General features: G+C 43.9%; 1 protein-coding gene across 4 annotated transcripts in view; it reads right to left on the bottom strand.

Annotated features, from left to right (window-relative positions):
• LOC143033414 (uncharacterized) overlaps positions 1-13,410 on the bottom strand; it is a 109,639-nt gene that overhangs the window by 54,746 nt on the left and 41,483 nt on the right. The window lies entirely within an intron of this gene.

Raw genomic sequence — 13,410 nt, forward strand, 5'->3', positions numbered from 1 at the left:
AGAAGGAGTGTCGCAAGACACAGCACATCCACAGCAAGGCCGCTTCATTTAATCGGCGACCCCCCCTCTCCGTCCCCCCTTGCATATAAGGAGAGGACGGGGAGAAATCCCTTCGGGCTGCGTCAAAACTTACTCACACATACTACCCCACCCCCCACCACCCCGCCCATTCCTCCTCATGCAATCACAACATCATCCATATACAACCATTCTCCACTCACCTCTGTCTTCCGTCCTCTCCCTTCCTTCCTCAACAGACATTCCCCTCTTCCCCAAAGCCCCCTTCACCCCATCCATCCACCTCATCCTAGGACGTCCCCTCATGTTCACTCCCTTCACATCTGCCTTCCATACCTCTTTTACTAGTCTTTCTTCACTCATTCTTTCCATGTGTCCAAACCATCCTAATATTCTTTCATCAACCCTATCTCCCAAATCCTTTTTCACCCCTGTTCTCCTCCTCACCTCCTCATTTCTCACTCTATCCAGCCTAGTAACCCCCACCATACTTCTCAGACACCTCATCTCAAACACATTCAAACTCCTTCTCTCTTCTTCTCTTATGTTCCACGTTTCTGCCCCATACAGTGCTGTTGGCACAATCACTCCTTCATACAGTCTCCTCTTCGCATCCATTCCCAAATGTCTATTCCTCATTACACTCTTTAATCCACCAAGGCATTTACTCGCTTCTCTCAATCTACATTCTACCTCCACCTTCACTCCACCTTTTCCTGCTACAATTGCACCCAAGTATCTAAAACTATCCACTTCCTCCAGTCGCTCTCCCTTAATGTTCACTTCCAGTCTACTGCCACCTTCACCCCTTGTACATCTCATCACCTTACTTTTACCCACATTTATCTTTAGCTTTCTTCTATCACATACTCTCCCAAACTCTGCCACCAGCTTCCTCAATCCCTCCTCTGACCCTGCCACAAGCGCAGTGTCGTCCGCAAACAACAGCTGGCTCACCTCCCACTTTTCTCCATTTTCTTTAACCATCTCCAATCCCTGACCCACTACCCTAGCATTCACCTCTCGCACTACCCCATCCATGTATAAGTTGAACAGCCAGGGCGACATAACGCATCCTTGACGAAGTCCCACCTTTACTTCAAACCACTCACTCTCTCCATTTCTAATCCTGACACAAGCTCTACTACTCTCATAAAATCTCTTGACAGCTCCCAAAAGCTTTCCTCCTATCCCATAAATATGCATAACCTCCCACAGTGCCTTTCTGTCTACCCTATCATAAGCCTTTTCCAGATCCATAAAAGCCCAAAAAACATCCTTCCCCTTTCCTATAGCTTTCTCACATATCTGTCTTACCACAAAGATCTGATCTACACAACCTCTACCTGTCCTAAATCCACACTGTTCCTCACCAATTACTCCTTCTGTTCCTCTCCTAATCCTCTCAATCAAGATCCTCCCATACGCCTTCCCTACTACACTTAACAGGCTAATCCCTCTGAAACTACTACATTCACACTTGTCCCGTTTTCCCTTGTAAAGAGGAACTATACAGGCACTTCTCCAGTCCTCCGGTACTCTACCCTCTCTCCACCAAACATTAAATAACCTCACCAGCCAGTCCACCATCACTGAACCTCCCTTTTTCAGACATTCTGCATGGCATCCATCCAGACCAGGTGCCTTACCTGCTTTCATCATCTTTACAACTGCCTTCACCTCATCCTTCCTTATTTCTCCTCCATTCTCCTCACTCATCACTCTCATTTTCTTCGCATTTCCCACTGCAGCTATCTTTCCTTCCCTATCCTCCTTCACATTTAGCAACTCCCTAAAATATTCTGCCCATCTTCCCCTTACTGCCATCTCTTCCATTATCATCTCTCCATCTGTACCTTTTACCTTTTCTTCCCTACTTGATTCGCCTCCTCTTCCTCTCTTAATTTCTTTCCAAAACATCTTTTTATTACTTTCAAAATTTTCTGTCATACTCCTACCCCATTTCACATCTGCTCTCCTCTTTGCCTCCTTTACCTTTTGCTTTACTTCTCTTTTCTTTTCTTTGTACGTCTCATATGACTCCCCCGTCCTCTTTTGTAACCAATCTGTGAATGCTCGCTTCTCTTCTACAACCTTCTTTGTTTCATCATCCCACCATTCACTACCCTTTCTTCTATTTCCCCCTGTCCTTCTTGTTCCACACACCATCCTTGCACACTTTAAGACTCCCTCCTTGAACCATCCCCATTCCTCCTCCACACCCATCTCTGCTCCATCCTTTACTCCCTCCCACTCCTCCTTCAGCTTCTTTTCATACTCCTTCTCCTTTTCTTTTTCATTCAAGGAGTTCACTCTAAGAACCTCCCTACCTTTTGTCCTTTTCCTCTTTCTCCATCTATCCTCCACTCTCAGCTTACCTTCCACCAAAAAATGATCTGATATTCCCCCACCCTCTCCCCTTAGCACATGTACATCCTTAACTCTTCCTATCATAATCCTATTTACCACTACATAATCCATTAGCGCTCTATCTACCACCCTTCCCTCCACCACCCTCTCCCATGTGTACTTATGCTTGACTTTCTTCCGAAACACTGTATTTGCTATCATCAACTCTCTTTCTAGACACATTTCCACCATCAACTCTCCACTACGATTCTTTCCTGGAACTCCACACTTCCCAACCACTCCATCGATTGGACCATTTCCCACCCTAGCATTAAGGTCTCCCAGTACTATTACATTGACATTTCTTCCTAAACCCTCTATGCACTCATTTAAATCTATCCATATATATATATACATACAGTGGTACCTCTACTTACGAAATTAATTCATTCTGGAAATCGTTTCGTAACGTGAAAATTTCGTAAGTAGAAACGCTTTTTACCCTATAAATGCCCTAATCGGTTCCAAGCCCCTTAAAAATTGGACATAAATTTTTTATAAATTACAAAAATGCATCAAAACCTGTAACAAATACATGTTGGAATTAAATTACTGCACAATAAACATAAAAATGAGAGTTGTACACAATGTAAAGAATTATTTTTTTTTTTTCTTTCTCTTTTGCATTTAATTTTTCTCTTGTTTTAACTGCTATCGTTGTCACCTTTCGCCTTCTTCGGTTCAGGTTCACTCTCAGCACTGGTTTTTGCCTGACGTTTTGTAAAGAACCGATCCAAGGTCGTTTGCTTTTGTCGGCTTCTAACAATCTTTCGAAAATGTGTAAGGCAAACATCATCATAGTGAGCGATAGCCCGACTAGTGAACACTTTTTCTGGGTGATTCTTTTCAACAAATTCCGAAACTTCATAGAATTTTCCTAAAATGTCTTTTATTTGGGCTGTCGGAATAATGGCTGCCTCCTCTTCGTCTTTACTGAACTCCTCCTGCACTGCCGTGTGTTGCATCGCCTCCAACTCCCTCAGCTCCTCCGTCGAAAGCTCCTCGTGGTGCTCTTGAATCAACTCGTCGATGTCCTTGTCATTCACCTCAAGCCCCATGCACTTTCCCAGCGAAACAATTTCGTCAACTTCAGGCTCAACTTTACCCTCCAACTCCACCTCGAACCCCTCAAAATCTCGTGGGGCAACAGCATCGAGCCATAGCTTTCTCCAAGCCGCATTAACCCCTTCCATACGGTGCCGCACACGTAGGCGTCATGAGGAGCAAGTGGATTCGTGACGCTGCCATATCGGCGTCTTGATTATATTTATTGTAGTCGCCCCTGTGTTTTTACATTCTCCCAAATGCGCCCTGAATCCCATTCTCTGTGGTTTTCAAAATTCGCGGGTGAAAGAGAGAACGATCGATATAAGCGGTGACTATATTTTATGATGCGAATATTATTACGACACGTCATACGGCTGGCATTGGCTGCTGCCCGCGAGATTTAAGTCCCGTACCGAAGTGGTTAAGGGTACGCCTGGTCACCTCCTTCCAAGCCATGATGATTATCTTGAGGCAAACAACAATATTGAAGTGCTGCTTCCAAAACTCACGAAGGGTAAGCTGGGTGTTTTCAGTGATGTCGAAACACCTCTTGAACAAGTGTTTCGTGTAGAGTTTCTTGAAGTTCGAAATGACTTGTTGGTCCATGGAATGGAGGATAGAGGTGGTGTTAGGTGGGAGGTACAGCACCTTAATAAATGAGAACTCCTCCAAGATATCATCTTCGAGGCCAGGTGGGTGGGCAGGTGCATTATCAAGAATGAGGAGGCACTTGATGGGGAGATTGTTCTCCTCTAGGTACCTCTTAACAGCAGGGCCAAAAAACAAATTGACCCACTCAACAAAAAATTGTCTGGTAACCCAGGCCTTGGCATTGGCCCTCCATAGCACCTGAAGTTTTTCTTTTAATATTTTGTGGGCCTTAAATGCTTTGGGATTTTCGGAGTGGTACACCAGCAGGGGCTTCATTTTACAAGTGTAAGGTGGTCCTTCATGGGCTTGTGGCCTGGCATTTTTTTCTCTTCTACTGTGATGAAGGTACGGCGAGGCATCTTTTTCCAAAAAAGCCCAGTCTCGTCACAATTAAAATGTTGCTGTGCAACGTAGCCTTCATCGATCACCAATTGTTCAAATTTTCGCACAAATTCGTCGGCGCTAGATGCCTCGCCATGCCGAACAACAGAGTGAATTCCAGTCCTCCTTTTGAACTTCTCGAACCACCCACGCGATGCCTTAAACTCCTGGTGTGGTTCTTGCGCCGAAGTTCCCTTGCCTGCATCCATCTTTATGAGGTCATTAAAGATGGCGGTCGCCTTTTCGCAAATTATGGTCTCGGTCACTGTGTCTCCAGCTATCTCTTTCTCCTTTATCCACACGAGTAACAACCTCTCCATCTCATTGTTCACTGCTGACCTCCTCTTCAAAATGACAGAGAGGCCTTTGGAAGGAGTCGTAGCTTTTAGGGCTTCCTTTTGTTTTAATATCGTGCCAATCGTAGATGGATTACGGCAATATTCTTTGGCGAGATCAACCAAACGCATCCCTTTTTCGTACTTTTCTATTATCTCTTGCTTTGTTTGTATGGACAAAACAACTCTCTTCTTCTTCTCACCACTTTTCTCCATCACTTTCTTGGGGCCCATTGTGAATAAAAGTTAATACACACACGTAAAGTTGCAATAAACACTAAAAAAAGCTGACGAAAAACTATCCGAACACTTCGTGCTTTACTGAATTTCGCTAGTGTGAGACTGAGGCTTCGGTGATCCTCGTGGGCCGACAGGAAAACAAAGAGGATTCTGGGTATATGCACATACACACAGAGGTCCCTCCTAGCCAATGGGATGCCAGGAAGATGCTGGGCAATAACCAATGGCAGAACAGCTCGGATGCGCCACTTTCAAACCAAGATACAGGATGCTACAAGTATGTTTAGGTTCAGTGGACTCTAGTGGGAGCTGTGAGTAGCAGCACATATTTTGAAATTTTCGCCTTTTGTATCCTGAAATTTCTTTCATAACAAGCGGCAATATTTTTCTGAAGAAGTGTTTCGTAACCTGAAAATTTCATATGTAGAGCCTTTCGTAAGTAGAGGTACCACTGTATATATATATATATATATATATATATATATATATATATATATATATATATATATATGGTGCATATGGTAATTGCTTCATTATTTCAGGGACATGGTGTGGAAAGACGCAGGTAACCACACCACTCAAAACAAAAGCAACCAATCAGTATATGCTGACACTTTGTCCCAGCAATACCTTGTGTCCATGGAGAGCTTTACATTTCCTCATCTATGGAAAAGGCATGCGCTACTTATGTTAATCTCTGCCAGACACAGCAGCAGCAAGATCTCAGAACTGTTAAGTGACTGAACAGTTCATCAGGACCATCAGGAGGGAACTAATTCCTTCTGACTACAATTATGAAGGTGTTATCAAGAGGAAACATTCTTAATGATTGGACACCATCAGGGATGCCGAATTTGTCAATTGCAAACCATGGTTGATGAAGACCCCAGCTGGTCTATATATAGGGGTTTAATTTATGGTGCTATGGAAAGAAATAAAGAGAGGAAGAGGAGGCGAATCAAGTAGAGAAGAAAAGGTAAAAGGTACAGATGGAGAGATGATAATGGAAGAGATGGCAGTAAGGGGAAGATGGGCAGAATATTTTAGGGAGTTGCTAAATGTGAAGGAGGATAGGGAAGGAAAGATAGCTGCAGTGGGAAATGCGAAGAAAATGAGAGTGATGAGTGAGGAGAATGGAGGAGAAATAAGGAAGGATGAGGTGAAGGCAGTTGTAAAGATGATGAAAGCAGGTAAGGCACCTGGTCTGGATGGATGCCATGCAGAATGTCTGAAAAAGGGAGGTTCAGTGATGGTGGACTGGTTGGTGAGGTTATTTAATGTTTGCTGGAGAGAGGGTAGAGTACCGGAGGACTGGAGAAGTGCCTGTATAGTTCCTCTTTACAAGGGAAAAGGGGACAAGTGTGAATGTAGTAGTTTCAGAGGGATTAGCCTGTTAAGTGTAGTAGGGAAGGCTTATGGGAGGATCTTAATTGAGAGGATTAGGAGAGGAACAGAAGGAGTAATTGGTGAGGAACAGTGTGGATTTAGGACAGGTAGAGGTTGTGTAGATCAGATCTTTGTGGTAAGACAGATATGTGAGAAAGCTATAGGAAAGGGGAAGGATGTTTTTTGGGCTTTTATGGATCTGGAAAAGGCTTATGATAGGGTAGACAGAAAGGCACTGTGGGAGGTTATGCAGATTTATGGGATAGGAGGAAAGCTTCTAGGAGCTGTCAAGAGTTTTTATGAGAGTAGTAGAGCTTGTGTCAGGATTAGAAATGGAGAGAGTGAGTGGTTTGAGGTAAAGGTGGGACTTCGTCAAGGATGCGTTATGTCGCCCTGGCTGTTCAACTTATACATGGATGGGGTGGTGCGAGAGGTGAATGCTAGGGTAGTGGGTCAGGGATTGGAGATGGTTAAAGAAAATGGAGAAAAGTGGGAGGTGAGCCAGCTGTTGTTTGCGGACGACACTGCGCTTGTGGCAGGGTCAGAGGAGGGATTGAGGAAGCTGGTGGCAGAGTTTGGGAGAGTATGTGATAGAAGAAAGCTAAAGATAAATGTAGGTAAAAGTAAGGTGATGAGATGTACAAGGGGTGAAGGTGGCAGTAGACTGGAAGTGAACATTAAGGGAGAGCGACTGGAGGAAGTGGATAGTTTTAGATACTTGGGTGCAAGTGTAGCAGGAAAAGGTGGAGTGAAGGTGGAGGTAGAATGTAGATTGAGAGAAGCGAGTAAATGCCTTGGTGGATTAAAGAGTGCAATGAGGAATAGACATTTGGGAATGGATGCGAAGAGGAGACTGTATGAAGGAGTGATTGTGCCAACAGAACTGTATGGGGCAGAAACGTGGAACATAAGAGAAGAAGAGAGAAGGAGTTTGAATGTGTTTGAGATGAGGTGTCTGAGAAGTATGGTGGGGGTTACTAGGCTGGATAGAGTGAGAAATGAGGAGGTGAGGAGGAGAACAAGGGTGAAAAAGGATTTGGGAGATAGGGTTGATGAAAGAATATTAGGATGGTTTGGACACATGGAAAGAATGAGTGGAGAAAGACTAGTAAAGGAGGTGTAGAAGGCAGATGTGGAGGGAGTGAACATGAGGGGACGTCCTAGGATGAGGTGGATGGATGGGGTGAAGGGGGCTTTGGGGAAGAGGGGAATGTCTGTTGAGGAAGGAAGGGAGAGGACGGAAGACAGAGGTGAGTGGAGAATGGTTGTATATGGATGATGTTGTGATTGCATGAGGAGGAATGGGCAGGGGGGTGGGGGGTGGGGTAGTATGTGTGAGTAAATTTTGACGCAGCCCGAAGGGATTTTCTCCCCGTCCTCTCCTTATATGCAAGGGGGGACGGAGAGGGGGGGTCGCCGATTAAATGAAGTGGCCTTGCTGTGGATGTGCTGTGTCTTGCGACACTGCTTCTGACCCAGGGCGGTGGGCAGGGTGCAGGGATGACCCGTCATCCAGGAGGTGCTCAGATGAGAGGGAGGGGGGAGGGGTGTGGAGTGTATGTAGGGATGAAATGGGTGGGAGTGTTTTTATGCCTTTCCCTTTTTGGCTACCTCCCTTGTAAGGGGGAAAAAGCCTTGGTATATGTATGTATGTATGTATGCTTAATTGTAAAGATTCCCTAAAAAAATTATTAAAGTCATGTTAACTTTAAAGAAAGGCACATCTCTATGCATACCTAAAGCTGATAAAAGCAACACCTTGGTTATTACGGATAAAAGTGATTATGATAAAGTAATTGATCATTTACAAGATAAAAACTTATTCTGAAGTTAACAAAGATCCTAGTGACACAGTTAATAAGAATTTCCATAAAGAATTAAGACATACATACATACATATACCAAGGCTTTTTCCCCCTTTCAAGGGAGGTAGCCAAAAAGGGAAAGGAATAAAAACACTCCCACCCATTTCATCCCTACATACACTCCACACCCCTCCCACCCTCCCTCTCATCTGAGCACCTCCTGGATGACGGGTCAACCCTGCACCCTGCCCACCACCCTGGGTCAGAAGCAGTGTCGCAAGACACAGCACATCCACAGCAAGGCCGCTTCATTTAATCGGCGACCCCCCCTCTCCGTCCCCCCTTGCATATAAGGAGAGGACGGGGAGAAAATCCCTTCGGGCTGCGTCAAAATTTACTCACACATACTACCCCACCCCCCACCCCCCTGCCCATTCCTCCTCATGCAATCACATCATCCATATACAACCATTCTCCACTCACCTCTGTCTTCCGTCCTCTCCCTTCCTTCCTCAACAGACATTCCCCTCTTCCCCAAAGCCCCCTTCACCCCATCCATCCACCTCATCCTAGGACGTCCCCTCATGTTCACTCCCTCCACATCTGCCTTCCATACCTCTTTTACTAGTCTTTCTTCACTCATTCTTTCCATGTGTCCAAACCATCCTAATATTCTTTCATCAACCCTATCTCCCAAATCCTTTTTCACCCCTTGTTCTCCTCCTCACCTCCTCATTTCTCACTCTATCCAGCCTAGTAACCCCCACCATACTTCTCAGACACCTCATCTCAAACACATTCAAACTCCTTCTCTCTTCTTCTCTTATGTTCCACGTTTCTGCCCCATACAGTGCTGTTGGCACAATCACTCCTTCATACAGTCTCCTCTTCGCATCCATTCCCAAATGTCTATTCCTCATTACACTCTTTAATCCACCAAGGCATTTACTCGCTTCTCTCAATCTACATTCTACCTCCACCTTCACTCCACCTTTTCCTGCTACACTTGCACCCAAGTATCTAAAACTATCCACTTCCTCCAGTCGCTCTCCCTTAATGTTCACTTCCAGTCTACTGCCACTTTCACCCCTTGTACATCTCATCACCTTACTTTTACCTACATTTATCTTTAGCTTTCTTCTATCACATACTCTCCCAAACTCTGCCACCAGCTTCCTCAATCCCTCCTCTGACCCTGCCACAAGCGCAGTGTCGTCCGCAAACAACAGCTGGCTCACCTCCCACTTTTCTCCATTTTCTTTAACCATCTCCAATCCCTGACCCACTACCCTAGCATTCACCTCTCGCACCACCCCATCCATGTATAAGTTGAACAGCCAGGGCGACATAACGCATCCTTGACGAAGTCCCACCTTTACCTCAAACCACTCACTCTCTCCATTTCTAATCCTGACACAAGCTCTACTACTCTCATAAAAACTCTTGACAGCTCCCAGAAGCTTTCCTCCTATCCCATAAATCTGCATAACCTCCCACAGTGCCTTTCTGTCTACCCTATCATAAGCCTTTTCCAGATCCATAAAAGCCCAAAAAACATCCTTCCCCTTTCCTATAGCTTTCTCACATATCTGTCTTACCACAAAGATCTGATCTACACAACCTCTACCTGTCCTAAATCCACACTGTTCCTCACCAATTACTCCTTCTGTTCCTCTCCTAATCCTCTCAATTAAGATCCTCCCATAAGCCTTCCCTACTACACTTAACAGGCTAATCCCTCTGAAACTACTACATTCACACTTGTCCCCTTTTCCCTTGTAAAGAGGAACTATACAGGCACTTCTCCAGTCCTCCGGCACTCTACCCTCTCTCCAGCAAACATTAAATAACCTCACCAACCAGTCCACCATCACTGAACCTCCCTTTTTCAGACATTCTGCATGGCATCCATCCAGACCAGGTGCCTTACCTGCTTTCATCATCTTTACAACTGCCTTCACCTCATCCTTCCTTATTTCTCCTCCATTCTCCTCACTCATCACTCTCATTTTCTTTGCATTTCCCACTGCAGCTATCTTTCCTTCCCTATCCTCCTTCACATTTAGCAACTCCCTAAAATATTCTGCCCATCTTCCCCTTACTGCCATCTCTTCCATTATCATCTCTCCATCTGTACCTTTTACCTTTTCTTCTCTACTTGATTCGCCTCCTCTTCCTCTCTTTATTTCTTTCCAAAACATCTTTTTATTACTTTCAAAATTTTCTGTCATACTCCTACCCCATTTCACATCTGCTCTCCTCTTTGCCTCCTTTACCTTTTGCTTTACTTCTCTTTTCTTTTCTTTGTACGTCTCATATGACTCCCCCGTCCTCTTTTGTAACCAATCTGTGAATGCTCGCTTCTTCTCTTCTACAACCTTCTTTGTTTCCTCATCCCACCATTCACTACCCTTTCTTCTATTTCCCCCTGTCCTTCTTGTTCCACACACCATCCTTGCACACTTTAAGACTCCCTCCTTGAACCATCCCCATTCCTCCTCCACACCCATCTCTGCTCCATCCTTTACTCCCTCCCACTCCTCCTTCAGCTTCTTTTCGTACTCCTTCTCCTTTTCCTTTTCATTCAAGGAGTTCACTCTAACAACCTCCCTACCTTTTGTCCCTTTCCTCTTTCTCCATTAAGAACATTACTTAAAGGTAGAGAAGATTTGATTAAATATTTCTCTACACAAAATCCTTCAACACCCTATTTGTATAGGCTTATAAAAACTCACAAGCCAAATCATCCCATTAGACCCATCATCAGTTCTGTAGGCTCTGTAAGCTATAAGCTTTCTAAGTGGATTGTGACAAAGCTTCCTCCATTTGTAGGTACTATTTCAAATTCATTTATTCAAAATACTGAAGACTTGATTAAAAAGGTTAAATCTCTCAACATTGATTATCCTTACAATTTAGTTAGTTTCGATGTTACTGGGCTCTTTACTAATGTCCTAATTCAAGATGTTTTAACCTTTCTCCCAAATATTCTAGGTAATAGTATTGGTGGTATCCCTTGTAAAATTTTATAGAATTAACAAGTCTGTGTGTAAATAATTCTTCTTTTGTCTTTGAGGGGGAAATATTACACACAGATTTTGCGATGGCTATGGGGAATCCTCTTTTTCACCAGTTTTAGCTAACATCTACATGGAATATTTTGAAAAGTACTTATTACATACATACATATATATACCAAGGGCTTTTCCCCCTAACAAGGGAGGTAGCCAAAAAGAAAAAGACATAAAAACCATTCTCACCCATTCCATCCCTAATACACTCCACTCCCCTCCACCCTCTACCCTCCCTCTTATCTTGGCACATCCTGAATGACAAAAATAAAAATAAACTGAAAAAGAGGTCAAAGAGCAATTACAGGTAGTGACCAGAAAGATGGAAGAATCAATTAAAGAAACAGATCTCATTGAAATAAAAAATCAATGGAAACAAGAACAGGAAAATAAAAAAATATCTTTTAGAGAAATAGTAAAAAAGCAGATGGAGGAAAATACAAAAGAAACAGTTATGAAAGTACATACATATATACATATACCAAGGGCTTTTTCACCCTTATAAGGGAGGTAGCCAAAAAACAAAGGCATAAAAATCATTCTCATCCATTCCATCCCCAATACACTCCACTCCCCTCCACCCTCTACCCTCCCTCTTATCTTGGCACCTCCTGGATGATGGGTCATCCCTGTATCTTGTCCACTGCCCTGGGTCAGAAGCAGTGTCACAAGCCACAGCACATCCACAGCAAGGCCATGTCCCCTCATGCAGAAAAGAAGACGGGGAGAAATCCCTTTGGGCTGCGTCAATTTTTTCTCACACATACTACCTCACCCCCCATCCCCCCACCTATTCCACCTCATGCATCACAACATCAACCATATACAACCATTCTCCATTCACCCCTGTCTTCTGTCCTCTCCTGTCCTTCCTCAACAGACATTCCCCTCTTCCCCAAAGCCCCTTTCACCCCATCCATCCCTCTCATCCTAGGTCCCCCTCATGTTCACTCCCTTCACATCTGCCTTCCATACTTCTTTTACAAGTCTTTCTTTACTCATTCTGTCCATGTGTCCAAACCATCCCAATACTCTTTCATCCACCCTATCTTCCAACTCCCTTACCACCCCCGTTCTTCTCCTCACCTCCTCATTTCTCAGTCTATCCAGCCAAGTAACACCCATCATATTTCTCAGACACCTCATCTCAAACACAGTCAAACTCCTTCTCTCTTCCTCTCTTATGTTCCATGTTTCTACCCCATACAGTGCTGTTGGCACAATCACTCCTTCATACAATCTCCTCTTAGCCTCCATTCCCAAATGTCTATTCTTCATTACACTTTTTAATCCACCAAGGCATTTACTCGCTTCTCTCAATCTACATTCTACCTCCACCTCCACTCCACCCTTACCTGCCACATTTGCACCCAAGTATCTAAATCTATCCACTTCCTCCAGTTACTCTTCCTTAATGGTCACTTCCAGTCTGCTGCCACTTTCACCCCTTGTACATCTCATCACCTTGTTCCCTGCCACACAGCTTGGGTCAAAAGTTGTACAGGAAAGGCTATTAACCCCTTCCATACGGTGACGCCTACGTAGGCATCATGAGGAGCAAGTGGGTACGCAAGGATGTCGATGTCGGCGTCTTGATTATATGTATTGTAGTTGTACCTGCGTAACCCCCATACTCTGTAAATTGGCTTCATCATATTTTCTATGGTTATCAAAATTCACGGGTGAAAGAGAGAACGATCGATACAGCAGTGACTATATTTATTATAATGCGAGCATTATGACGCAACATCGTACATCTGGCAGCTAATGCTGCCAACGAGATTTTGGCCCATAGTGAAGTGGTTAAAAATATATCTAATTCTCATTCTAAATTTTGGCGGACAATTATTTTGTGTGCATGGAAGAGTATTGGGTGGGAGTGTTGGGTTGTTACTTCAAAATGTACAACCTAAAGATTTTATCGAAACTTAAAAGGAAATGGACAAGAATTGACATCTTTCTAGTAATTACCCATTTGAAAAACCAAGAGTAATCTTATCACAGTTAAATAACATCTAATTATAGTACTGACAAAATATCTTCACCCATGAAATATGCATGACAAAA

Source organism: Oratosquilla oratoria, chromosome 15 (genome assembly GCF_046742065.1).
Source record: "Oratosquilla oratoria isolate Oo_2021 chromosome 15, ASM4674206v1, whole genome shotgun sequence".
Lineage (NCBI taxonomy): Eukaryota > Metazoa > Arthropoda > Malacostraca > Stomatopoda > Squillidae > Oratosquilla > Oratosquilla oratoria.